At 39.0% G+C, this 13,687-nt stretch overlaps 1 protein-coding gene across 1 annotated transcript in view; it reads left to right on the forward strand.

Annotated features, from left to right (window-relative positions):
- Window positions 1-4,402: 4,402 nt before the first annotated feature.
- Window positions 4,403-13,687, forward strand: part of LOC122817878 (uncharacterized) — a 282,460-nt gene continuing 273,175 nt past the window's right edge. Inside the window, exon 1 of the mRNA XM_050889950.1 lies at window positions 4,403-4,512. The gene's annotated coding sequence lies outside the window, so the exon portion shown is untranslated. The remainder of the gene's footprint in view (window positions 4,513-13,687) is intronic.

The following is a 13,687-nucleotide window of genomic DNA, read 5'->3' on the forward strand; positions in this document are numbered from 1 at the left end:
GATTGCGAGAAATATTTTTTGTCACAGCAAAATCAATCAAATCAGGTAGTTTCCTAGGGTCTGTAGGCCAGTATGTAGGGCTGCCTGGTGAAACGGAGTCCAATTTGTTGCATGTTTTGATGAGTGCATTATATAGTTGCCTTCCTTTGGTGGTCAAAAGGCGGCCGTTTTCCCAGCTTCATTGCAGATTCTTTCCGCGTCTGGGAGTTTCTTGGCCGTAACTACTACGGCTACGTCATCCACGAAACCAATGAGTCGTGCCCCTTCAGGCATCGTGCTCTTAAAGATCTGGTCGTACATGACATTCCACAACAAAGGGCCTAGGACTGATCCTTGGGAGACTCCCCCGGTGACCCTGTGAGTCGATTGCCCGGATTCAGTTTCGTACAGGAGCAGGCGGCCTTCGAAGTAGCTCGCTATTACTGGCTGTATGTACACTGGGACATTTAGTTTGCTTAAGGCATTTAGTAAGTGGTGCCAGCTAGCGGAGTTGAATGCGTTTTTAACATCCAATGTTGCCGCTATGCAATACTGCTTAGTGCCGTACAACCACGTTTTTCCCTCAATGGCTTTCGAACAGCTTACCAATAGCATCGATTGTAGATACCTCCTTTCCATACTGCATCTCAGAGAGGCCGTTGGTGTCGACAAGTGCACCTTCTAGCCGGGAGTAGATTATTCTTTCAAGAATTTTACCCACCATCCAGCATGCAAAGTGCCCTATGCGAAGAAGGCTCCTCCGCTGGCTTGTCCCCCTTTGGTATGAGTACCAACCGCTGAGTTTTCCAACGACTAGGGAACACACCTTCCGTTAGGCATGCGTTATACATGTCAACATACTGTTTTGTGTTTGCTTTTATGGCTTTTTTTCGTACTCAATTCGGGATTCCAACAGGTTCCTGTGCCTTTTCTTCCTTTATTGTTTTTAGAACCTCGAGGACCTCGTAGAGAGGTCCTCGAACAACATCTGCACCATCTCCACGTCTAGCGTTTCTACTTTGTACCCTACCACGGTCTTTGGAACGCGTGGAGGGCCATTTGTGGACCTAATCGTGCAAATTATTGCTGCATGATCACTACCCATATAGGCGTCACTAACCTCTCAGATGGTGCCCGAAGCCAATCCAGCGCTCACAAATGTGAGGTCAGGGATGGAGTTCAGCAGTTCTAGTTCAAGTGCAGCGAAGCTCTCCAGTAGCGCCCTTTCCCTCGCATTTGTTCGGGGGAAGCCCCACTCCGTAGCCCAGGCGTTAAAGTCCCCGGCAATTACGGCAGGGCTATTTTCCCGGGCGTCTTCTGCAATCTCTTCGAGCACAGATATTGCCTGGGCTAAGGCTTGGCAGATAACAGATATAGAAATCTATATCCTTCACATGGGCCCTGGCGAAACAATTTCCGCTTTTTTTCCTGCTAATCTGGCGCCTTGGGTTTCCGCAGCTCTATATTACCGATTTTTTGCTACCATTTGCTAGCCATTCTCCGGAGTTTTTATTTCTTGTATACGTAAGTTGATCAGTAACTATGTGAGGCAATTATCAAGCAATGCACTAAATTTTGCTTTTTGACCATTGTTTCCTTGAATAATCACGCGAGCAGTCGCCAGGAGAATATAACTGGATTTTTTTTCCATCCATGCATTTAACACATCATTTTTGTTTTTGAATTATTTTGTGTTTTAATTATGCTGGGGTTTTCTGCTTTTATATATTCTGTGATTCGGTTTCTTACAAAGGAAACAGTTTAATTGGGTTTCAGCTCCAGCTGATGTATAAGTATTCTGCCTGTTGTTTTTCTCTGATCTAATGGCTTCATGAGTCAGGAACCGTTGTTCAAGGAAGGTTATAAATTTGATCAAAGGCGTTATGTTCCTTGTATTTTGAACGGATTGCTCATATAACAAGTGATTTTGTCTATCGAGCTTCTTCGTGAGAATACAGACTAGAAGTGAATCCCATTTCTTAGTCTCTATGCCGATGTTGTTTAGAGCTAATAATGTTTCTTTTATCTATCATGCAATGATTTGTTGTTTTGGAATCATTCGTTATAATTGAATGATCCAATAATTTTTGAATTAACGTATTACTTAATACTCTTTTATTGTTGAAACGTTCTTCAAGTTTTTTCTAAGCAGTTGAATAATTAGCTTCGGTTAATGATAAATGGCGATTTAAACGTTCTTCCTCTCCTTTATCATAAGTTTTTAAATACCACATCTTTTATGTTGTGGGTAACGTTGATTCATTAATGATTTTTTTGAATATATCATGAGACTGTTGCCATTTTAAATAGTCCCCAACAAATTTGGGTATGGCTACCGTCGAAAAATGTAATGCTTTTTATTCAGCAGTTGTTCGAAAATGGTCTCCTTCTTTGAGTATGATTCTGTTTGTATTTTAATGACTGCATCTTCTGCTACCATATGTCTGCTGCCATCATATCCATGTTGCTTTGGGTCTTTGAACTTCTTATAAATTTGGACACGAATATTTCTTTTTTCATTCCAAGACTGTGCAAAGACGTGAGAAAAATTTTGTTTGGTTTCTTTAGTCATTTGTTCATAAATTTCGATTCTATTTCAGTATTCTCTACTGTGGATGCAAGGGATCCAACTTCCATTTCCATTTAACTGCTTATTGAATTCAGTATTATAATCATCAAACAGTTTCTTAATTTTATTAATGAATTTGTTTTTGAAATAATCATGTTCATGTTAAGAAAATTATTTATTTGTATTTCTCCGGAGTTAAATTTATCCCACAAGGATTCTAACGGTAATAAACGTTCTCTATAGTAGACTGGCTTTTTCTTCATGTCGGCGGAGTCCTTTTTATAATTTCCTACTAACAACTGAATTTGCTCTCCTCAACAACAGATAAATGCTGTTAGGCGCCATTTTTATTTTTCTAGTCCGTTGAGGAGGTATTTTTTATGATGTGCCTCGACTCACACCGATGGGTTATATATATGAACAGATCGATCAGAGTAATCAACAATTTCGTTGGTTCAAATCTCCTGGATGATCAGAACCTCTCCATATCCAACTCAGATCTTTAAAATGTTTGGTTTTTACATCTTTTGGTCGCCTTTTTGACAGCTGAAGGCTGTAAATTTCTGCTGATTATCAATAGATGAACACAGCAAAGATGATCGCCTAGTTGACCAACAGTTTTATTATTTTTGAGGTTTTAACAAATAGGTGCCAGGTTAACCAAATTAATTTATTTTTTTAAAATAACACTTGTGATTAATGATGCAGAAGCAATTGGAAATTTTTATATAAACAAAATATGCGCCTCAAATTTTAACCAAATTGACCTTTGGTTGATCAAAATGTGATCGATGATGCGGGTTCAAATTGGAGTCCCTATTTGAACAATTGTTGCGGTTCAAAGTCGGGGGTCACCGAATGTAGGATTTGTACCGAAATCTGTTTGCTGATGAATGCTTTGAATATTTTGTTGCGTGCCGCAATTACAGAACCAGTGGCAAAGGTCGCCGCAATATGTTTAGAACAAATTGGGCTGATTTTATGATTTTATGGATCATGGATCCTGGTTTATATAGATGATTTGGGCTTACAAGAATATTTACTTAGGTCTAGTTCAGATAAAATCGACAACATGGCCACGTACCGGCTCTTTCAGTAGATGTTATGTGGGCGGCAGACAGATTTGGGCGTAACACCTTTTTTTAGGTGAGTCGACAGGTATAGGCGCAACAGATTTTCACGGACTATGGTCGTGGCACTTGCTGACAGGCACACGGATATGGCAAGATCGACTGGGCTAGTGATCCTGATCAAGAATATATATACTTTTTGGGGTCGAAAATGTTTCCTTCTACCTGTTACATACTTTTTGACGAATTTAGTATACCCTTTTACTCTATGAGTAACGGGTATAATAAGTGAGCTTAATCAACTAAACCTAGTTCTTATATAGTAAGTGTTGGGGCGGAAGGGTATTTAGAAGGGTATTTGTTCGATTTGTCCAAATACTATCGTTTAATGGTTATTTGCTAAAGTTTTTTGTTCCGATATTTCTTACACTTGTTTCCCATTTTTTAAAAGCGACTTTAAAGATTTCATGCTAAACCTTAAAATGTATACCTATAGACATTTCCTCACGTTTCATGCAACACATTGTTGTAAAAGTCACGTCTTAAAATGTTTTTTTCAATAAAAGTGGCTACATTTACTTGTTCAGAACCCATAACTCTGCTTGAGCATTCGGTTAATAACGTATTTAATTTTTATTGATTTCAGATCAACCAAACATTCTATTTGTTGTACGAAATCACTCTTCAAGCAGCATTTTCGATTTAAAAACAAACAAATTTGTTGGGTCAAAATCGGAGCAAATTGATCAGTTAGAACTGCTAGACACATATTTGGCCGCCGAACAGCGTTTTCGGTTTGGGAAATGCCTCTTCCCGGATAAACTTAAAAACTTGCAGGGTAGAGAAGTCATCTTAGCTGGGTTCGATTATCGACCTTATGCAGTTATAAAGTATGTAAGTATTATAAGAGTTACCGCATGTTTTAGTTGTAGTTTTTCTTTTTTATAGGGTTTTAGTGCACACTGCGTACATTGACCGATTTTGCAATCTCACGGCAAAAAAAACTTATAGTACACAAATTATTTTGCAAATATATTCTAATGTTGAATCTTCTAAACTTTGCAACAAATTTATCTAACGGGTGGGCATTAGACTGTTAACTCTAGTGTGATGTTAATCACACTAGGGCTAAAAATTTAAAAAATGCACCTGCATACATTCATTAGTAGTATAGTATCACGCGATCATATCACCTTTTGTTTGTACATTTTTTCGGCGATACTTTTAGTTGATCTTTCCAATGATCCGCACCAATAGTATGAAAACGCGGATTATGGCACAATTAGCATAGTAATGGCCCCGCCCCCTTACACATATTTTGAAGGGTTTTGAGGTCATAAATATAAAGAGTATATTTAATGACCCTCGCCCCGTCATCGCCATAGTTTTGATAATATATCAATTCTCATTGTGAGCAATAATAGTCACAGGTGTTGATGTGCACGTAAGAAAGTATTGAAATTAATATTGTGGCTCCTTTCCGGTGATTTACAAGAAGAGGCCGGCGCACGTTTCCGATGTTATTCAAAATTAACGTAAAGTGTTTACCATAATTCGTAATTTTGAGATTATGTCCACCTTGATTCACGAACATAGTTATCGTGTTTACGAGGGTGGTCAGATAAGCCTCCAAAAGCCGATTTCTTAAAATAATCTCCTTTTAGCTCAATACACTTGACCCAGGTATGCTCTAACTTCTTTAACCCGTCTGAAGTCTGCAAAATAAGTTTTTGTGGCGGCGTCCTCTCCATTCGACGCAAATTTTTCAAGTTTGGAAACAAAAAGAAGTTACACCGAGCCAAATCTGGAAAATATAGTGGATAGGGTAGCAGTTCGTAGGCCAATTCGACTATTTTGGCTTTGGCGAGGTCCGAAGTGTGATCGGGTGCGTTGTCATGATGGAAGACCACTATTTTCTTCGCCAAGTAAGATCGCATTTTCTGCATTTCGGCAACGAATCATCCCAATAATTCCGTACAGTACAGCCCTTTGCCCTTTGCCCTTCTCCAGATAGTCGATGTAAATCACTTCCTATGAAGCCCAAAAAACGGTGGCCATCACCTTTCCGGCCGATGGGACAGTCTTTGCCTTTTTCGGACCAGGTGCGCCGGGTGAAGTACACTATTTCGACTGTTCCTTGGCCTCTGGTGTGTACCAGTGGATCCATGTTTCGTCGACGATCACAAAACGACGCAGAAACTCCATCGGATTGCGCTAAAACAGCGTCAAACCCTGGTCTGAAGTGGTCTAACGGTTGCGTTTGTTGTCCAGAGTGAACAAACGCGGCACCCATCGCTCCGACAGTTTTCTTATGCCCAAAATGTGATGCAGGATATGAAAGACCGCGTGTCTTTTGACATGCTTACTGTCTCAGCTATCTCGCATATCTTTAAACGGCGGTCTGCCAATACGAGATCGTGGATTTTTGTCACGTATTCTCCGTAGTAGCCGTTTTCGCGGCACCTAGGCGTGGCTCATTAAAAACCGACGTGTTAACCTATTTTTGACGTTCGCCATCGAAAGAGAAGAGTCACCGTACACAGCATTTAAAAGCTCTTTGATTTCACTGCGCGTTTCCCCTTCCAAAAACAAGAATCGAGTCACAGACCGATATTGCTCTTTCTCCAATTTTCTAAAATCCGCGGACACGTCCGATTCCACATGCAGTCAAAACAAAACTACGAGTCCGATTCGGCTGAAATTTCGACAGTAGCCGTCTACGAGATTGTACTGCATGATAGTAAATTTTTTTTTTACCGCCATCGGGCGGTAAGACTAAGTACCTATCAGACTGCCCTCGTAAATCATCTTAATTACTAATATCACATGTTGGTGGAAAATTATGCAAATCAAAAATATACTTTATGGAATTTGAATCTTGAAATCTATTTTCTATGTTCTTATGCAGAGACTTAGTAAAGAATACGAATTGATCTCTTCTTTTTTTGTTTTCTATGGTTATATGGTTCGTTTTCTCTAAAGTATCTAACTTTTCTTAAATCTAAAAGGCTGTTATTCTCATCTTAGCTAACCATTTTCTGTGTACATTAGAATATCCCCGCAATCTAAATTTAGCTCCGAAATAAATGTTTTTAATTAAATTAAATCACCACTTCTTGTTTTATTTATTATTTTAATGAAAGTGCTCATTACATTAAACATTTTTGTATAATTACTTAACGAATAGGGCTTCTTGGTGGAGAACAAAATGAAAAAAGGGGCAAGAAAATCCATTTTCTTTTTTAAATACCTGCTCCGAGTCACGGTAAAGGGTACGAGTCGTATGAAAACGAGGATTGTGGCACAATTAGCATCCGATTAGTATCCAAAGGTTCTTATCTTAAGGAAACTTGTAAGACTAATTTAGAAATCAAAAGAAATCCCAATAAAATAAATCCGACAAGTTAATGATTCTCAGGTGTGGAATATTTTTAAACACACATCTCTATTTCCGCCCAGAATGTTTAACTAGTAAATGTTCATGCATAAGCTTGAAGGCGTGCGCTCATTGACAAGATCATGTGTGTAACGCCTCGTTCAGAATAAGGGTCGAAACTATGACCTCTATTCGTAAGTAGCCGACATATCTATGTCAAGGATAAAAAGTCAGATGTTTATTTTTCGGCACAAAAATACATTTATATACTTATTTCGATATTGCGAACTTCTTTCGTTACATATTGAAATTAATTTTTTGTCCCCGTTTCGTAAGTTTGTAAAAAGAGGAAGACCCAGGTTTGATGAGTGAATGTTAATTGAATAATAACGTAATTATTTAATATGTACTTCTCTATTTAAAGAAATTAAGGGCTAAAAATTTTAAAAATGCACCTGCATACATTCATTAGTAGTATAGTATCACGCGATCATATCACCTTTTGTTTGTACATTTTTTCGGCGATACTTTTAGTTGATCTTTCCAATGATCCGCACCAATAGTATGAAAACGCGGATTATGGCACAATTAGCATAGTAATGGCCCCGCCCCCTTACACATATTAACCTATTTTGAAGGGTTTTGAGGTCATAAATATAAAGAGTATATTTAATGACCCTCGCCCCGTCATCGCCATAGTTTTGATAATATATCAATTCTTATTGTGAGCAATAATAGTCACAGGTGTTGATGTGCACGTGAGAAAGTATTGAAATTAATATTGTGGCTCCTTTCCGATGATTTGCAAGAAGAGGCCGGCGCACGTTTCCGATGTTATTCAAAATGAACGTAAAGTGTTTACCATAATTCGTAGTTTTGAGATTATGTCCACCTTGATACATGAACATAGTTATCGTGTTTACGAGGGTGGTCAGATAAGTACTTAGCCTCCAAAAGCCGATTTCTTAACATAATCTCCTTTTAGCTCAATACACTTGACCCAGGTGTGCTCTAACTTCTTTAACCCGTCTGAAGTCTGTAAAATAAGTCTCTGTGGCGGCGTCCTCTCCATTCGACGCAAATTTTTCAAGTTTGGAAACAAAAAGAAGTTACACCGAGCCAAATCTGGAAAATATAGTGGATAGGGTAGCAGTTCGTCGGCCAATTCGACTATTTTGGCTTTGGCGAGGTCCGAAGTGTGATCGGGTGCGTTGTCATGATGGAAGACCACTATTTTCTTCGCCAAGTAAGATCGCATTTTCTGCATTTCGGCAACGAATCATCCCAATAATTCCGTACAGTACAGCCCTTTGCCCTTCTCCAGATAGTCGATGTAAATCACTTCCTATGAAGCCCAAAAAACGGTGGCCATCACCTTTCCGGCCGATGGGACAGTCTTTGCCTTTTTCGGACCAGGTGCGCCGGGTGAAGTACACTATTTCGACTGTTCCTTGGTCTCTGGTGTGTACCAGTGGATCCATGTTTCGTCGGCGGTCACAAAACGACTCAGAAACTCCATCGGATTGCGCTAAACCAGCGTCAAACCCTGGTCTGAAGTGGTCTAACGGTTGCGTTTGTTGTCCAGAGTGAACTAACGCGGCACCCATCGCGCCGACAGTTTTCTTATGCCCAAAATGTGATGCAGGATATGAAAGACCGCGTGTCTTTTGACAAGCTTACTGTCTCAGCTATCTCGCATATCTTTAAACGGCGGTCTGCCAATACGAGATCGTGGATTTTTGTCACGTATTCTCCGTGGTAGCCGTTTTCGCGGCACCTAGGCGTGGCTCATTCAAAACCGACGTGTTAACCTATTTTTGACGTTCGCCATCGAAAGAGAAGAAGTACACAGCATTTAAAAGCTCTTTGATTTCGCTGCGCGTTTCCCCTTCCAAAAACAAGAATCGAGTCACAGACCGATATTGCTCTTTCTCCAATTTTCTAAAATCCGCGGACACGTCCGATTCCACATGCAGTCAAAACAAAACTACGAGTCCGATTCGGCTGAAATTTCGACAGTAGCCGTCTACGAGATTGTACTGCATGATAGTAAATTTTTTTTTTACCGCCATCGGGCGGTAAGACTAAGTACCTATCAGACTGCCCTCGTAAATCATCTTAATTACTAATATCACATGTTGGTGGAAAATTATGCAAATCAAAAATATACTTTATGGAATTTGAATCTTGAAATCAATTTTCTATGTTCTTATGCAGAGACTTAGTAAAGAATACGAATTATATATATATATATTATATGGTTCATTTTCTCTAAAGTATCTAACTTTTCTTAAATCTAAAAGGCTGTTATTCTCATCTTAGCTAACCATTTTCTGTGTACATTAGAATATCCCCGCAATCTAAATTTAGCTCCGAAATAAATGTTTTTAATTAAATTAAATCACCACTTCTTGTTTTATTTATTATTTTAATGAAAGTGCTCATTACATTAAACATTTTTGTATAATTACTTAACGAATAGGGCTTCTTGGTGGAGAACAAAATGAAAAAAGGGGCAAGAAAATCCATTTTCTTTTTTAAATACCTGCTCCGAGTCACGGTAAAGGGTACGAGTCGTATGAAAACGAGGATTGTGGCACAATTAGCATCCGATTAGTATCCAAAGGTTCTTATCTTAAGGAAACTTGTAAGACTAATTTAGAAATCAAAAGAAATCCCAATAAAATAAATCCGACAAGTTAATGATTCTCAGGTGTGGAATATTTTTAAACACACATCTCTATTTCCGCCCAGAATGTTTAACTAGTAAATGTTCATGCATAAGCTTGAAGGCGTGCGCTCATTGACAAGATCATGTGTGTAACGCCTCGTTCAGAATAAGTGTCGAAACTATGACCTCTATTCGTAAGTAGCCGACATATCTATGTCAAGGATAAAAAGTCAGATGTTTATTTTTCGGCACAAAAATACATTTATATACTTATTTCGATATTGCGAACTTCTTTCGTTACATATTGAAATTAATTTTTTGTCCCCGTTTCGTAAGTTTGTAAAAAGAGGAAGACCCAGGTTTGATGAGTGAATGTTAATTGAATAATAACGTAATTATTTAATATGTACTTCTCTATTTAAAGAAATTAAGGGCTAAAAATTTTAAAAATGCACCTGCATACATTCATTAGTAGTATAGTATCACGCGATCATATCACCTTTTGTTTGTACATTTTTTCGGCGATACTTTTAGTTGATCTTTCCAATGATCCTTACCAATAGTATGAAAACGCGGATTATGGCACAATTAGCATAGTAATGGCCCCGCCCCCTTACACATATTAACCTATTTTGAAGGGTTTTGAGGTCATAAATATAAAGAGTATATTTAATGACCCTCGCCCCGTCATCGCCATAGTTTTGATAATATATCAATTCTTATTGTGAGCAATAATAGTCACAGGTGTTGATGTGCACGTGAGAAAGTATTGAAATTAATATTGTGGCTCCTTTCCGATGATTTACAAGAAGAGGCCGGCGCACGTTTCCGATGTTATTCAAAATGAACGTAAAGTGTTTACCATAATTCGTAGTTTTGAGATTATGTCCACCTTGATTCATGAACATAGTTATCGTGTTTACGAGGGTGGTCAGATAAGTACTTAGCCTCCAAAAGCCGATTTCTTAACATAATCTCCTTTTAGCTCAATACACTTGACCCAGGTGTGCTCTAACTTCTTTAACCCGTCTGAAGTCTGTAAAATAAGTCTCTGTGGCGGCGTCCTCTCCATTCGACGCAAATTTTTCAAGTTTGGAAACAAAAAGAAGTTACACCGAGCCAAATCTGGAAAATATAGTGGATAGGGTAGCAGTTCGTCGGCCAATTCGACTATTTTGGCTTTGGCGAGGTCCGAAGTGTGATCGGGTGCGTTGTCATGATGGAAGACCACTATTTTCTTCGCCAAGTAAGATCGCATTTTCTGCATTTCGGCAACGAATCATCCCAATAATTCCGTACAGTACAGCCCTTTGCCCTTCTCCAGATAGTCGATGTAAATCACTTCCTATGAAGCCCAAAAAACGGTGGCCATCACCTTTCCGGCCGATGGGACAGTCTTTGCCTTTTTCGGACCAGGTGCGCCGGGTGAAGTACACTATTTCGACTGTTCCTTGGTCTCTGGTGTGTACCAGTGGATCCATGTTTCGTCGGCGGTCACAAAACGACTCAGAAACTCCATCGGATTGCGCTAAACCAGCGTCAAACCCTGGTCTGAAGTGGTCTAACGGTTGCGTTTGTTGTCCAGAGTGAACTAACGCGGCACCCATCGCGCCGACAGTTTTCTTATGCCCAAAATGTGATGCAGGATATGAAAGACCGCGTGTCTTTTGACATGCTTACTGTCTCAGCTATCTCGCATATCTTTAAACGGCGGTCTGCCAATACGAGATCGTGGATTTTTGTCACGTATGGTACGTGGTAGCCGTTTTCGCGGCACCTAGGCGTGGCTCATTCAAAACCGACGTGTTAACCTATTTTTGACGTTCGCCATCGAAAGAGAAGAAGTACACAGCATTTAAAAGCTCTTTGATTTCGCTGCGCGTTTCCCCTTCCAAAAACAAGAATCGAGTCACAGACCGATATTGCTCTTTCTCCAATTTTCTAAAATCCGCGGACACGTCCGATTCCACATGCAGTCAAAACAAAACTACGAGTCCGATTTGGCTGAAATTTCGACAGTAGCCGTCTACGAGATTGTACTGCATGATAGTAAATTTTTTTTTTACCGCCATCGGGCGATTAGACTAAGTACCTATCAGACTGCCCTCGTAAATCATCTTAATTACTAATATCACATGTTGGTGGAAAATTATGCAAATCAAAAATATACTTTAGGGAATTTGAATCTTGAAATCAATTTTCTATGTTCTTATGCAGAGACTTAGTAAAGAATACGAATTATATATATATATATTATATGGTTCATTTTCTCTAAAGTATCTAACTTTTCTTAAATCTAAAAGGCTGTTATTCTCATCTTAGCTAACTATTTTCTGTGTACATTAGAATATCCCCGCAATCTAAATTTAGCTCCGAAATAAATGTCTTTAATTAAATTAATAGGGCTTCTTGGTGGAGAACAAAATGAAAAAAGAGGCAAGAAAATCCATTTTCTTTTTTAAATACCTGCTCCGAGTCACGGTAAAGGGTACGAGTCGTATGAAAACGCGGATTGTGGCACAGTTAGCATCCGATTAGTATCCAAAGGTTCTTATCTTAAGGAAACTTGTAAGACTAATTTAGAAATCAAAAGAAATCCCAATAAAATAAATCCGACAAGTTAATGATTCTCAGGTGTGGAATATTTTTAAACACACATCTCTATTTCCGCCCAGAATGTTTAACTAGTAAATGTTCATGCATAAGCTTGAAGGCGTGCGCTCATTGACAAGATCATGTGTGTAACGCCTCGTTCAGAATAAGTGTCGAAACTATGACCTCTATTCGTAAGTAGCCGACATATCTATGTCAAGGATAAAAAGTCAGATGTTTATTTTTCGGCACAAAAATACATTTATATACTTATTTCGATATTGCGAACTTCTTTCGTTACATATTGAAATTAATTTTTTGTCCCCGTTTCGTAAGTTTGTAAAAAGAGGAAGACCCAGGTTTGATGAGTGAATGTTAATTGAATAATAACGTAATTATTTAATATGTACTTCTCTATTTAAAGAAATTAAGGGCTAAAAATTTTAAAAATGCACCTGCATACATTCATTAGTAGTATAGTATCACGCGATCATATCACCTTTTGTTTGTACATTTTTTCGGCGATACTTTTAGTTGATCTTTCCAATGATCCGCACCAATAGTATGAAAACGCGGATTATGGCACAATTAGCATAGTAATGGCCCCGCCCCCTTACACATATTAACCTATTTTGAAGGGTTTTGAGGTCATAAATATAAAGAGTATATTTAATGACCCTCGCCCCGTCATCGCCATAGTTTTGATAATATATCAATTCTTATTGTGAGCAATAATAGTCACAGGTGTTGATGTGCACGTGAGAAAGTATTGAAATTAATATTGTGGCTCCTTTCCGATGATTTGCAAGAAGAGGCCGGCGCACGTTTCCGATGTTATTCAAAATGAACGTAAAGTGTTTACCATAATTCGTAGTTTTGAGATTATGTCCACCTTGATTCATGAACATAGTTATCGTGTTTACGAGGGTGGTCAGATAAGTACTTAGCCTCCAAAAGCCGATTTCTTAACATAATCTCCTTTTAGCTCAATACACTTGACCCAGGTGTGCTCTAACTTCTTTAACCCGTCTGAAGTCTGTAAAATAAGTCTCTGTGGCGGCGTCCTCTCCATTCGACGCAAATTTTTCAAGTTTGGAAACAAAAAGAAGTTACACCGAGCCAAATCTGGAAAATATAGTGGATAGGGTAGCAGTTCGTCGGCCAATTCGACTATTTTGGCTTTGGCGAGGTCCGAAGTGTGATCGGGTGCGTTGTCATGATGGAAGACCACTATTTTCTTCGCCAAGTAAGATCGCATTTTCTGCATTTCGGCAACGAATCATCCCAATAATTCCGTACAGTACAGCCCTTTGCCCTTCTCCAGATAGTCGATGTAAATCACTTCCTATGAAGCCCAAAAAACGGTGGCCATCACCTTTCCGGCCGATGGGACAGTCTTTGCCTTTTTCGGACCAGGTGCGCCGGGTGAA

This window comes from Drosophila biarmipes, unplaced genomic scaffold (genome assembly GCF_025231255.1).
Source record: "Drosophila biarmipes strain raj3 unplaced genomic scaffold, RU_DBia_V1.1 ptg000009l, whole genome shotgun sequence".
Taxonomy (NCBI): domain Eukaryota; kingdom Metazoa; phylum Arthropoda; class Insecta; order Diptera; family Drosophilidae; genus Drosophila; species Drosophila biarmipes.